At 44.7% G+C, this 14,439-nt stretch overlaps 1 protein-coding gene across 4 annotated transcripts in view; it reads right to left on the bottom strand.

The window, feature by feature from the left end:
- Positions 1-14,439, bottom strand: part of LOC124720168 (CARD- and ANK-domain containing inflammasome adapter protein-like) — a 551,179-nt gene that overhangs the window by 83,740 nt on the left and 453,000 nt on the right. Inside the window, exon 1 of one of the 4 annotated variants that reach the window (XM_047245489.1) lies at positions 8,223-8,346. The exons of the other annotated variants lie outside the window; for them this stretch is intronic. The gene's annotated coding sequence lies outside the window, so the exon portion shown is untranslated. Of the gene's footprint in view, positions 1-8,222; positions 8,347-14,439 lie in introns of those variants that run through there. 4 annotated transcript variants of the gene reach the window in all.

Here is a 14,439-nt window from a genome sequence, read left to right as displayed (position 1 = left end):
AACATCTTCACATCCCCCCCCCCCCACCGGGCGCCGCCCCCCCCCCCCCCACAGAGACAAAACGCGACGTTGTTAAGGCGGTAATGAACGGAAGAATTTCGGAACACTGACTACTTCTAGCAGGAAAGAGAGGCGGTGAGCCCCACACAGCGTATCCCAGACCGACTCGTGTTCACGGTCGGTGCAGCAGTGTCCGCAGTCCGTGGTTAGCGTCCCAGGTTCGATTCCCGACAGAGTCGCTAATTTCCTTCTCTCGGGGTCTGGTTGTTTGCGCCGCCCCCGTAACTTCGGCTCATCTCACCGCCGAGCAGATGGGCCAAGTCGAGTGAAACGGGACGGCTTTCTCCTACCGGCCGAGCAACCCCGGGAGCAAATCTCCCGGCCAACACCGCCACCTCATTCTGTTTCCATGGCTCCGCAGCTCAGTCGGTAGAAACTAAACTCTTGTAGGACCACTCGTGTGTGTGTGTGTGTGTGTGTGTGTGTGTGTACGCGCCAGTCCACAGACAACTTTTACTATATATCTAAACAGGAACGAAAAATTTATACAATTACTGTTGTCAAATTATGCCAACATGTACACTTCTGTATGATTTATACAAGCTGAAGGAAACGTTCTTCTGCCTGAAAAATTCCTGTGGCGTACACATTTTACGCCCCAGTGTTTTCCGTATCAGCGTGAAACATCTTTCAAACGATATGAACCACACAAAATGCACCGCCATGAATGTACCTGTATACCCTCATGTGCATAACCGTAATACGTTATAGTGCTCTTTTCCAACACACTTCTCATGTATGAATAAAATCTAAACACAAGCACCACAAAATTAATGTCTTGATGGGGCCTGCAGTAAAACTAAGTAACCACCTACAGATTCAAACCTCACACGACTTTGCGGAATATGGAGGGAGGTACTTTGTTCACCGAAGCCGTTCTTCGCTGCGCCGTGACGTCAGTCTCGCTGCTGCCCCCCCCCCCCCCCCCCTTCCTGGCACTGTGTTTCCCACTGCCGCCGGTTTCCACCAGCCTCGCCGCGTGACGTCACCCGCTGACCCTGGACTGGCGACCCGCAGTTGTCTGCACTGCGCGGACGCCCGCTTCCTGCCCACAAGCCGCTGTTCCGCAGCGCCAGCACGTCTCCTCGAAGCTTCCAGGCTTGCAGCGAAATGACGACGACGACGGGAAAAAAAATCGAGAAACTGCGGCCAATAAAGACGCCTTACGGAGGATCACCCTACCCACGCGCCATTCGTGGGCGGAAGAGGAACCTAAATTTTCCCTGTCTGTTCCGTTGTGCTGCGCCGAGTGCGATGGCCAGAACTTATTTTACGGCGGCTGTTTTCTGCAGTAACCCTTATATATTTGCGCTGCTCACTTTCGACAGTTCCCAGTAAGTGGCTGTTGTCTGCGCTCTGATTCGTTGATGCAGAAGAGACTGACCGGTCGCCGTATTCCGTTTTACACTACCGGAGCACTGGTGCCACATTTAGTGGCTTTGTACTGAAGAAAGAGCAAGGAAAAAAATCCCTCGAAATCCCTTAGTTAAATATACGAATTCTTACAATCTAACCGCGCAAAATATCGCTATATGACGTCATCCCCGCAAGCTGGAATTACTTTAGGTTCAAATACCAAGTTTAATTTCTGACGCTTCAAACTAAGCACAGTAAGAAACTAACTACAGTAAGGTCCGCACTGTGGATCACCACACAAAAACTGCCAAGAGTGGACGCCATCGTTTTCTTTAGTCCTGTCTGAAATATTTCGGTCGAGAAAAGTCACGTTAATAAATCTTTGCGTGAGTTTATAAAAAACTGCACCGTTCATCATGTAATGAATATATTTTTAAAGCACCTACATGAAAGAGGCTACAAAGATGGTAGTAATTCTCTTTTAGCCAAATTAGAGACTAACCGTCCATAGATATATTTTTCATGTTCTACGTCCATCTAGGTGGTAACTATTATTTGCATATTTTTATGTAAATAAGTAAAAAAGAGGAAATAATTTGTACACGCGGTAAGTATAAAGAAATACGCAATACTAATTTCTGTAGGAGAAAAAGAAAGAGAAACAGGTGTTTGAAACTCACACATAAGGAGACAAAAATCCCTGACTTGCCGGTCGTCTTGTTTCCTTGGAGTTGGCAAAATTTACACGACAGAAAAAAGAAGGCGTGAAGGTCGGGGACATATTTTGATAAACAGTAAGCAGAACGACATTTGCTATCAGCAGATTTGCCCAAGTATTACGCATTTTAATCGTCAATAAAAGAGACGAAAATTCATTGTATCTGGTGTGCAACTCAGAGACAAGCAAAGGTCCTGCAGTGCTTTAGAGAACGTTACTTCACCTACTGTGGCATTTCGTAACTTGTACTACGAATTTTACGTACGGAAAGGAACGACGCTTCAGTGATACTGTAAGCGAACTAAGGGTAGGTAGGGCGTGAATTACGAGTTAATGAACAGCAACACTGACAGCTCACCATACACTAGGTATTTACGCGTTAAAACGCACTTGTGTATAAATTTCTCAGCATTATTTTGAAAGAAGAATAAAGCCACTGATGCAGTGGTTTCCGTACTTGGCTCTCCACATAACGAACTTCAACATCCAATTTTAGAATTCAAACACACTCGACGTATTAACGATACCTGCGTCTTTGTATACGTCAGTTACACGCGGAACTGCATCGTTTACATGTACGTACATAATTAACTTGTGTACCACAGAGGAGTAATATGGGTTCAGTAGAAGCAGGCATATACTCATCATTTACGTACATTATCTTTCATTGCTTACGGAAAGATTCCCGACACTAAGGTACACAGTGTATGTACTGGGATTAAAGTCAGCACGTGAAGTGTAACCAAGCGCGTTCAGAAAGTACCAGATTCTGTGAATTAAATATTACGCGCTGCAGTGATTCATTGTTAGGGCACAGAAGTACTTTGATGGTTAACATTTCGCGGGTGTTCCTGGAGGCACATTACGTGTACAGATATTACGTACGTTATTGAAATAATCCGCAAATGCAATGTTGTCAACCAGACTAAGAATTTAAAGACTTCTTGGCCTTGTGTAAAATGAGCAAGGGGCTCGAGATCATGAGTTGGGCTGCTCAGCACCGTACTGGTGCAGAAACTAAAGGCGACGGGTAAAAGGCGAGACAGAGGGCTACCATGAACGATTCACTCGTTTCCAGAATTCGAATTTTTCCGCAATATTAGATGTACGAATATGATTGCATGCCATTACGAATTCAGCGCCTTGCCAAAATGCCGACAAGGCAAGGGAAGACTTTTCGTGTGTTGTAACATGCGAGGTATTTGACCAAATGTGGCAGGTGCAAAAAACCGTGTAAGGGGTGGGGGGGCTGAACGAGATTTCTGTACGCAGTGCACCCAAGTCAACAGCACGCAGAAGCCACGAACTCTGAACACGGCAGCAAAGTATGTGGAAGACAGTGCGTCGGCGGTTACACTCCAAACCGTACCGTCTGGATCCCTTACAACAATTAAAAGCGGACTGTTACGGCCGGCGCCTCCACATTTGCGCCACATTGCAGGGATCAATTGAGGATGGACATTTCGCCCCCACGCTGATATTCAGCGACAAAGCAACTAACACTTGACTGAAAAAGTTTATCTCCGCAATGTGAGAGTGTGCCGTACTGAAAAACCTCACGTAATTTCGGCGCATGAAGGAGATTCGCCGAGGGTTAATGTATCCTGTGCTGTGTGACAGGCGAAGCTGAATGGGCCGTTTTAATACTGAGAGAACTGTGCCGGATACATCTTACCTCGATATGTTGCAGTTGTGGTTGTTTGGACTACTCATTCCTTCAGGGAGCATCGATGTTTGTTGCTACCTAAACGACGAAATTTCGCATCGCTGGATTGGCCGTAGGCGGTTAACGCAAGTACTGATCAGCTTGTAAAAGCAGTTAACAATCGATGTTTGAAAATCTGAAACTGGTCACGGGTTTGTGTAATTAAACTGTGTGTGTGTATCGTAATTGCGGTTGTCTCCTATATTTAAGTCAATGTTTATAATTGTACTACAGCCCTGTTTCTCTTAATGTTTATTTTCGAAAATCTAGCGATTAAAATAGGGTTTCATTGCACTGTGGCTGATTCAAATGAACTTGAAATATTAGCAGAAGACCACTCGATCACTGATTACACAAAGTAGAGGCCATACTGGATGTTACCGAGAACTCGCGCCACAGGTATGTATGCACGATGATCTTCAGAGCCATTTTGTATCTTTTTAGACCACTCGGCCAATGGGCTTGCGAAAATTTGAAAGGGCGCGAAACACAGCAACGTAACCGTGAGACGCAGTACAAGAAACAGACAGAAAAACACCGCGGGCGGGAGAGCGCGGTGTGTACTCGTCCGGAGAGTGCGGGCTGCCGCGGGGCGCCGTGCTGGCCAGCCGGCTGCACAGGTGTGGACCTGCCTCCACACTAGGGGCAAGCGGGCCCAGCACTGAACCTGCCGATTCCAACTGTGCATCACCAAAACGGACATACAACACTCTTCGAAAGCTAACATGCGTGAAATACGTGCCACACAAAAATTGTTACTGTAGCATTCCGTTTCTTTGGCTCCGCTGAGTGACAACCATACTGTGACCTGACAACCTGTACCAGAACTCTGGCCAAGCAACGGATCACTTTTCCACCACAACACTCTTTACAGAAAATAATATAGCAGCCACGCGTTCTGCTGTATCCGTGAGAGTGTGTGTGACGTCACGCAGCAAACCATTACGCCACGGGTCAATGTCGACGGCCGCTATCAGCAGCTGCGAGCTGCTCCAGTTTAGGCAGCCGCCTGTACTGGAAATACGGGTACTTGCAGAGCCTTGATGCTTTGAGGAAAGTGAAACACACGACGGAAGTCTGAGAAAACTGCAGATTTTTTTCACTGATTAACAACTAAATGGTTTATGACCACATGGGCCACCAAGGTGACAGCGAAATTTTCACGAACCTTTTTTTTTCTCCGTCTGAGACATTCAAGTACCGGGTGCTTGTAAGTAAAATGAAGCTACTGACCCAAGTCGACTGTGGTCTGTGAGTATGGTAAGGCAGCGAAACACTGTAGACATGCTAATGCGTTAACGCGAAACCAGTTGGCGCCGGAGGAAATCAATTCCAATACCAGGTGCGAATCTGTCACTGTGCAACACCTCGCGGAAGTCTCCGGTGCTCATACTGAACAAGTTCTGCAAGTGGCGGTTAATAATATCGACATTCTGCCTTTCTCACTTGTTTGTCCCTTCCTGTGCACGTTCCGTTCCCAATGCATTAGATATGGGAACATTCCTTCCAGTGTAAATCGGTTCCGCAAGGGCGCATTAGCACACCAAGTTTCGCTGCCGTACAGCAGTCACAGCCCACGATGGAGCTCAGAGTGGCTCAACTTGAGACTACAAGCAGCCAGTGGTAGGGCACGGCTACCCTCAGCCACGTGTCAGGGCGACACCTCGCCGCCGTCTCCACGCTGAGTCACGTTTACTGCCGGCCCAAGTATCATGTGAGACACCACAATGTGAAATTTTATGCAACTATCACATTTTACTGGTGGACAGAACACCTAATGAATTGAAAGCACCCGGAAACACTGCGCACATTCCCAAGTCACGAGTGACCTTACTCCCTTATTATTGGATATCTATGTGTGACCTAAAGAGCTGATTCCACACAATCGCGATTAAATGGAGACCTTTTTAGGAAACACTTTTGGCTGCCGCTGCTGTTCATCCGTGAACGCCACAGTTTTCTACAATTCAGCAAATCTTATCTCGCTACACACGATACGCTTTGAACAGGTCTTTAATACGGCGTGCATCAATTGCGTTGTATATTTTGTGATAGGCGAGTATAAATACGAAAACCACCACACATAGTTCCATGTCACGAAAGTGAAGGGCATTTAGAGCACCGATTCCGGGTTGCTTTTTATACATAAAATTCGCGCAACTTTTATCAAATCATCGTGTCCCTCACGTGTGACGACGGTCACTTTTCCGTGACGTCACGCGTTCTTTGCTTGCAGTGGATGAGGGGGAGCACACTGAACAGTCGTGTTGATCTACCTGTTTCCGGAGATAAAATTGTCAATTTTATGGTTTTGGTATTCAAATTTGCGTTTTACGACGATGTGCAGTCTAACTGACACATGGCATTTCTGAACTCTTCAAGACGGGTCGTCTTCAGTACTTTGTCACGCCGAAGTGTCTGCAAATGCGACGTCAGTGGCCACCAACGATTACGAAACTGACTTACCATGAATAACGGGTAAGGCTTCTGTAACAGTATCTGGCTAAACGAAATAATGTTTACTGTTGGTTACTGTCAAACATAATTAGAAAATGCCCCCACAAATGTTATAATTTTGACGTGATTCAACCCTCTGACGGAAACTAACAACAAATCTACCTTGACTCTCGCAACTGTTGCACTGGAAATGGCTCAAATTAAACCTAGGTTCTGCCGCCGTTAGTGCCTGCACATAGAAATCTACACTGCACTTTAATGGTGTAATTTGAACGTGAAATGAAGAAGCTGGTAAGTGACGGCGTCAGAATCACCGACATTCACTCCTCCCTCACATAATACACGACTGAAGCGCAGGCCGCACACAACACGGCGCGCCTCACAGATCGCTGACGCGTTCCTTTGTCGACACACCGGGCTCTCTCATCACAATCAGACAAATAGTAACACGAGAACAGCCCAACAAAACGATGCAGCGTTGTAGAGTGCTAAAAAAAATTTCATGAGCACATCACAAACGAGGAGACGTGACAGAGCGATAAAAAATACGAAATGTTTATTTCGTGAAGCACAAACATTACGATAAATTCTCAAGAATTCGCCAACTACTACGCAGATGGTCGCCTGTTTGTAATGAGGGTGTTGGGGAAAGCTACAGATTGCTCGTTGACCATAACCTTAATTCCAGAAAATTGTGAAGATACTGAAATGAACGCGAGTGCTGCGTCTCATCGCCACAAGCGTGTCGGCGTCACGCCACGAGTTGTGATTCGCGAATGGACTTCAGGATCCGCAACGCCCACGCACGAAACAGCTTCCGACGTCTGATTACTTTGCGGACGAGTTTACGTGTGTAACATCTGACGTTAAGCATGTAAGCGAGATAAAAGTTTACAAACGGTTTGAAATTGTTCTTAATGTGTGTTCGAAAGCAAGTGCTCATTCTGAAATACTGAGTAAGCACAGTCTGCTTAATTTGCGCTGCTTTTTAAATAAAAGCCCGTTTATCGCGCGTCTAAATTTTTGACACGTCATGTCTACTGATCTGTGGGCCGTACGACGATGTAATTTTTGCAGATACGCTACGGGGTGTGGGGATACTGTCTGTAAACTGCGTCGCGAATCGCTAGGTACCGATAAACTACAACGATACGTCTGATGTCTAAGTTGACTCCATGAACAGCGGCAACGTGGCCGGAGTAGGGGGGTAGCGGAAAAATCTCTCCAGTTCTCGTAGTCTTGCGTGCAGTTTCTTGGAAGTCGGTAACTGCCCTTATTCTGAAATACTGGCTGAATAACGTCCGCGTATTTCGGCGCCCTTAGTCACGTTACCTCGCGACGCGCAATGTTTCCAACTGCGGTACTTCTCTTACTGCGTGACAACCGCAATTTAAGATTATACCTCTGAATGAGTACATCTTGACAACATTTTAGATGTCTGAATTTGGTCACATTACGCGAAACATTAAAAAATTTCTGCCGCGCCTGCAAGCCGCTACACGCCTTGTCGCACTAAAACTCGCTTACTACAAAGTTCTGCATTTCATGGTTTTCGTAAACTTGCGTCCTACGAACATAATCAAGAACGCGAGGTTTTCATTTCAAATGCCTGTTGTACGTGAATTCCGTGAAAATCTGCACTGGCACATCGAAACACTAGCCGACTGAATGTGACGTTATTTTCCATTCGTTCCACGTTATTCTCGCTCAGGTTTTCACAGACTGGAGCAAGGCCACACGTAACGACCAATAAATCACTGAACACTCAAGACGGTAATTTAACACACTGTTAGCCACCCCCTTTGTTCGTAGTGGTCGTAATTTTTCAAAGTAAGACAAAGTATTAGACAAGAGCAGTGAGTTACGCGACAAAAACCACACAAAAGCGTGCAGAACATCCGCCGCTCCCATAAATTCCTGCCTCACCTTTCTGAGGTATTCCCGTGGAGACACAAGATACACGAGCTCTGTCTGGGCAGGCAGGACAACGTGGCACGCTGCTTCCCTCCAGGCTGCTGCGTCACAACTGGACCGCACAGACAGCCGGCTGCCCCCCCCCCCCCCCTCAGCGCTGACGTCACGGGGCGGCGTTGCCAGCTCGCGCGGCAGGCGAGGAACGGCTGCAGCAGGGCGTCTACGTCCGTGTCGGCATTGCCGGACCGCCTGCGTCCCATCCACGCCACAGTCAGTTATCTCGAACCACGCTATACAGCTATACAGCTGGCAACAGACACACCCTTCGCCTGGCGCCCCAAAAAACCGGATTTCGTCAACCGATTTCCCAGTACCGCTTTTGGTCAACGCAAAGATGGAACAAAGACGCTGCATTTTGGTCACGGGATGAGGAGAGGTGTGAACACAACATCTTCCGTCATCGTGCTGAGTGCCAGTGACTTACGCGCGAGCTTCGCGATTTGTGTCGATCATTTGCTACTCCAGAAACGACGGACGAGTGTGACAAGTTTTCGTTAAAGAACGTTACAGGGATATCAATGCTGAGGTCATCGGTGCCTGGGCTCACGTACTACTGTAACTTAAAATAAGTTACACTGAGCACGACACACATTTACCCTCCACGTGTGGACCAACTGAAATCGTTCTGTGATTTCGTTGATACTGGGTACGGCAAAGTTCTAGGTAGTATTAAAACTAGATGGTTGTCATTGTTGCCAGGAGTTACGAAAGTTCTTGATACGTATGAACCTTTGAAATCTTGTTTTCTATCTCAGAATAGATGTCCCACGTTGCTGAAACAAATTTTCGAGAACCCACAGTCACTTCTTTGGCTTCATTTCACACAATGCCCATTGAAAATGTTTTTAAATTCAATCCAAAAGTTGGAAATAACCACGGTTTCCGCTTGCTTCAAGAAATAATCAATACCATTTCAAGTAACTTGGGAAAGGAAGGTACTTAGTCAAAATACGAGCCTTTTACGAATTCTAAGACACTTTTCTGACTTGTTTGGAAAAGTAGAGTTCTCCACTTCAACCTCTGAAATAATTTCATTGGATAACACAAAAAAAATACTGTTTCTTGGGCTTAACTTTTAAATTTTCTGATCATTCTTAAGACAGTAGACTGATGTGCAACATTTCAGACGAGATAGGATGCGTGAACAACATTGTATCCCAGAAACTTGAGGAATTGGAAAAAGCTAATTTGGAAACATAAGAAACTGTGTGATATATTCCATACACTTAAAAGTACATGTACTTCATGTAAAAATATAGACTCACTTGTGAGTTTTGCTCCTGCTGTACCAGACATAAATAATGTTGTGGAAAGAGTATTTTCAACTGTGAGTTCCCTTTGGAGTGGGGAATGTGTGGTGCTAGATCCACTTCCTTCCCCACAGGTGTTAGTGTGTCTCATATTAGAGGCCAAAACCGAACATAAAATTCTTTGTCAAGTACAGAGTAGAGGTGCTCTTATTCGGTAATTGTACTGTCTAATTATTGGGTTTATAGTGAATTCTTGCAACGGGCCTTTGTCTTCAGAAGTTGACTGTCGAAGGTAGTTGCTCTCTGTCCCAGTGTACTTAAAAACAGAATAAGCAAGCATTCTTCAAAACTATATAATCTATGGATATGGTCAGTGTCTGTATCAAGTAAATCCTACCCCATATTTGGCAGATTGGGTTCCGCATTTGGGGGCTGCATTCAGTTCTTATCCTCCCTTAATAGCGATCAATAAAATTGTAATATGTTGTCTTGTGTATCCAGTACGAGGATATTTCATTCCTTAGCTCATACAACAGCCTGACAGGTGGTGGTTTTCTCGGCTATTTTTCCAGTACCTGAACGAATTTCAGCCACAATCTAAGTTTGTGTGTCTGGTGCGTGCTCAATGAAACGAAAATAACCTCTGTTTGCCTGGTGGCTGTTAGTATTTGAAGTCAGGAACACGTTTCATTCGGAACACCGACTTTGCCATTAAATCTGAATTTTGCGGAGAACAGGTAGCCTTCATAATGGCGAGACCCTTTTGCACAGGATTTCGGTCACCCCAGGGATCTTATGTTGATGCTGTGACATTGTTAGGGTGTACTAACATGTAAATTTTATTTTCTACAGATCTCACACAATTTCTTCATTGTAGTTGATCAGCGTTGTTGCTTGCTTTATGAAACAGTGTCGTCTTTGATGTCTGTTTTGAATTTTGTGTGAAGTGTGTTTATGGTACTTTGGGAGCTTTTCGTCGTAATCCTTTTCATTGGGGAGTTTTTTAAATGTAATTAATGCTCGTGTGACGATTTTGAGCTGGGAATTGCGTGTGAAGCTCATTTTCATTCTATTAGGTTTCTTGTGATGAATCTCTTGTTTAGCCACTGTGATGAACTTAGTAAAAATTTAGCATGTTATTTAAGTTAATGTTTCAGATAGTGTTTTTTCTGTATAAGATTTTCATTTGCGTTATTCGAAAGTAATTACGTGTAGTCGCTCCAAAAGCAGTACGAGGAGAAAAGAAAAAAGGTGGTGAGTAGACGAAATGCCTAGAAAAGAGACTTCGAAGGTACAGAGAAGTGTAGGGACATATTCTCCCCACTTTTAGCGACGAAAATGTGCAAAATGAAACAGTAGGTTCCTCCGATGCGAGGCAAATGAGTGAGCCAGACTTCAGTGGTGCAGCGGAGATGTTTAGATTTAAAGGGTGTGCACAGCCTGTTCCACTCACAGCTGGCAGTGTTTCGGGTCGAGTGCACAATTTACTAAGTGTGAGTGCGGGCGAGGCTGAAGCAACGATAAGTGAACGGAGGGCAGCAGTGCATGTAGCTCTGAGCAGAACATGATTGGCCAATTTGGCCACGCTGATAAAAAGAATGAGCACATAGCGAAGAGTTAAAGGCAGACTACAGACTTGCTGGCGTCAAAGGAGGACCTAAACTGAGATTTAGTTGCCGAATATGGCACCTCAATGACTACAGTAGAATCACTGAGCTCAGAAATTGATGATGATACGGAAGAAACGTTCAGAACTTAGCAATCAAAATGAAGGACGACACAGCGCAATTTGAAGAAGCTAAGGTCATCGGTCTCTAGACTTACACACTACTTAAACTAATGTAAACTAACTTATGCAAAGAACAACACACACACGCGTGCCCGTGGGGGGACTCGAACCTCCGGCGGGAGGGGCCGCGCAATCCGTGACACGGCGCCTCAAACCTCGCGGCACTTGGAGAGGTAGGAAACCGGTTGAGTGGGATAGAAGGCGAACAGAAAAGAGTGAGCGGGAAAGGCTGGTTGCCAGGTGGCTAGAACAGGAGCATGGGGGATGTGACTGATGGCGATCATAGGGAATTCTTTAATCTACTAAAACAAATGCCGATGTTCACTGGCAACATACAGGGTGGCGCACGAAATGTGTTACCATTTTGTTTTTGAATATGAACTTTACTGTCAATACGATCTGAAAGGAACATATACTATAATCAAGAGTCGTCCATGGAGATTTGTTCTAACTCGGCGCATACTCAATATGCCCACCATTTCGTTTCCGACCTTCCTTCAAACGAATACTGAAGTTAGTGATTACCCTACGGCACATGTCTTCCGTAATTTCACTGCAAGCTTGTTGAATAAGTCTTCTGAGCTCCATTAAATCAAGTGGACGTTTCGGGGAAATTTTTTCCTTTAGGAACCCCCAAAGAAAAGAGTCACATGGATTGAGGTCTGGACTATTGGAGTTTTTACACGAGCATTTCGACGTGCGGATCATTTCACTCAGGTCTCCAGCTCGCTTCAATCACGGACAAAATTGCCCCCCCCCCCAATGGCAGACATATTGAGCATGTGCTCATTTAGAACAAACCTCCATGGACGGCTCCTCATTGTAGTATATGTTCCTTTCCGATTGTATTGACAATAAAGTTTATATTCAAAAACAAAATGTTAACACATTTCGTGCGCCATCCCGTATGTAAGCCAAGTACGGACATTATCGAGACACTTGGGAGCGAATAAACAGCAGGAGTTTTGGAACTGGAAAGTACAGGTAAGGAAACGCTCGATGTTGCAAATACAGTACATGCACAGAAGCCTTAGGCAAATCATAACAAATACCTACAGGCAGTCCACTTAAAATGGAATCTTTAACATTTTACAGGAATCCACAGTACTTGCGAGCTGAAATGAGAAACAACATTAGGTAATTTTGAAAGAGAAAATGGGAGCTCAACTTGGAATCGACCGAAGTACACGTAGGAACAACTGTGGATGAATAGGCCAGGTCGAGAAAGTGCAGAAGAAATCTACAGCAGAATTCCTGTGCCTGTGATGAAACGAAAATTAAGATACACTGCGATGAAAAAAGAAAATGACAACGAGAATTGCCCGAAACTACGGAAGACGCTGTGATAATTCGATGCTAAACAGCATCTTCTACATTTGCATCTACATCTACATGCTCTCCAAACGACCGTGGCAGAGAGTGCGTCCCACAGTACCAGTTGTCAGGGTTTGTTCCTGTTCCATTCACGTATGGAGCGCGGGAAGAATGACTGAATACGTTTGTACGCTTAGTACTTATTGTAATCTTATCCTCACGATCCCTATGTGAGCGGTACGTAGAGGGTTGTAAGTATATTCCTAGCATCACCACCATCTAAAGCCGGTTCTTGAAACTTTGTTAATAGACTTCCTCGGGATAGTCTGGGTGTGTCTTTAAAGAGTCTGGAAGTTCAGTTCCTTGCGTACTTCCGTTACACTCCTACGCGTCAAACAAATCCATGACAATTCGTGCTGCCCTTCTCTGTATATGTTCAGTATCCCTTGTTAGTCGTATTTGGTACTGGTCCCACACACTTGAGCAATACTCTAGAACCGATGGTACGAGTGATTTGTAAGCAAAGTCCTTTGTAGGCTGACTGCTCTCCACCAGTATTCTACCAGTAAACTGAAGTCTGTCACCTGCTTTACCCATAAATTCCATTTCATACCAGGTACTTTTTATGTGTCGGCCGATTCCAACAGTGACTCCATGATATAGTCTTGGCATACTATTTTTAATTTTCTGGAGGCACAGTTTTACATTTATGAACATTTAAATCAAGTTGCCGTCTTTCAACCGCTTTGAAATCTTATCAAGATCTGAGTGAATATGCTGCTTCTTTCAGACAATACATCATAGATAACAGGATCATCTGAAAAAACTATGAGGTTAGTATTAATATTTCGTCTTCCGCAGACATAGCGATGTGGTGTGATCTTGCAGCTGTGTTAAGGGCAACCTACAGTTCTCAGGAGTTTCTGAAAACGTGACGTCATTCTGACGCCAGAAGTTTTGCATTCATGTGGACCAGGCTGTGGATAAGTGAGGGATTAAAACGTTGGCAAGAATTAGCTCTGAGACATACTGAAAAAGTTGTGCCAACTGCTTTTGCTAATACGCCTTCGTTAACATCAAAAGTGAGACCACTTACTGACTTACAAGCAAAAAGAATCTTAAGCCAGCCAGCACAGAATCCAATAACCCGCTCATTAACGTTTCTCAAGAAAAGTTACTTTTTTTAAAAAAATCTGAAAACTGACGTGTAGAGTTGGAGTCAGAAAAAAAAGGGGGGGGGGGGGGGCAGCCATTCTAACAAGTGAGGTAAACCATCAGCTCACTCACCTTGCGTCCAGTAAGTAAAGCCGTTTCGAAACAACACAGCTAGCATCTCTCGAAAACACGTCACTATCTGTAGCATTTGGTATAATAAAATGAAGAAAAGCGTAATGTAAGTGGTTCAAGAGGTACTTTAATGGGAGATTTTTGTCTGGGAAAGAAGTGGCCTAGAAAAACTAGCCCGTAAATTGTCTTTTGTACACTTCACATATGGCTACATTTTATGTATAGCTGAGACTACGCCACCTTTTTATTCTGTTGCAAATGTGTCAGTCAGTTCTATGCTTTTTATTTTGAATGGCAATTTGCTTTGCCAGATGATAAACGTGTGAATATTTATTAGCATTTGCGAGTTTCACACTTAATACGTAGATTTGTAAATTGACAATGACAACCCAGAACTGATACGCACACCTCCAGAGAAAGGGAACTACTATATGTACACAATATCGAATATTTAAGAACTAACTGCAATTAACGTAATAAAGAAGTCCCAGAACCTTTACAAACGTGAAGGTGAGATGGTAGGACGCGA

Source organism: Schistocerca piceifrons, chromosome 11 (assembly GCF_021461385.2).
Source record: "Schistocerca piceifrons isolate TAMUIC-IGC-003096 chromosome 11, iqSchPice1.1, whole genome shotgun sequence".
NCBI lineage: Eukaryota > Metazoa > Arthropoda > Insecta > Orthoptera > Acrididae > Schistocerca > Schistocerca piceifrons.
Note: the sequence above shows the minus strand (reverse complement) of the source record. Positions and strands in the feature narration are given on the sequence as shown.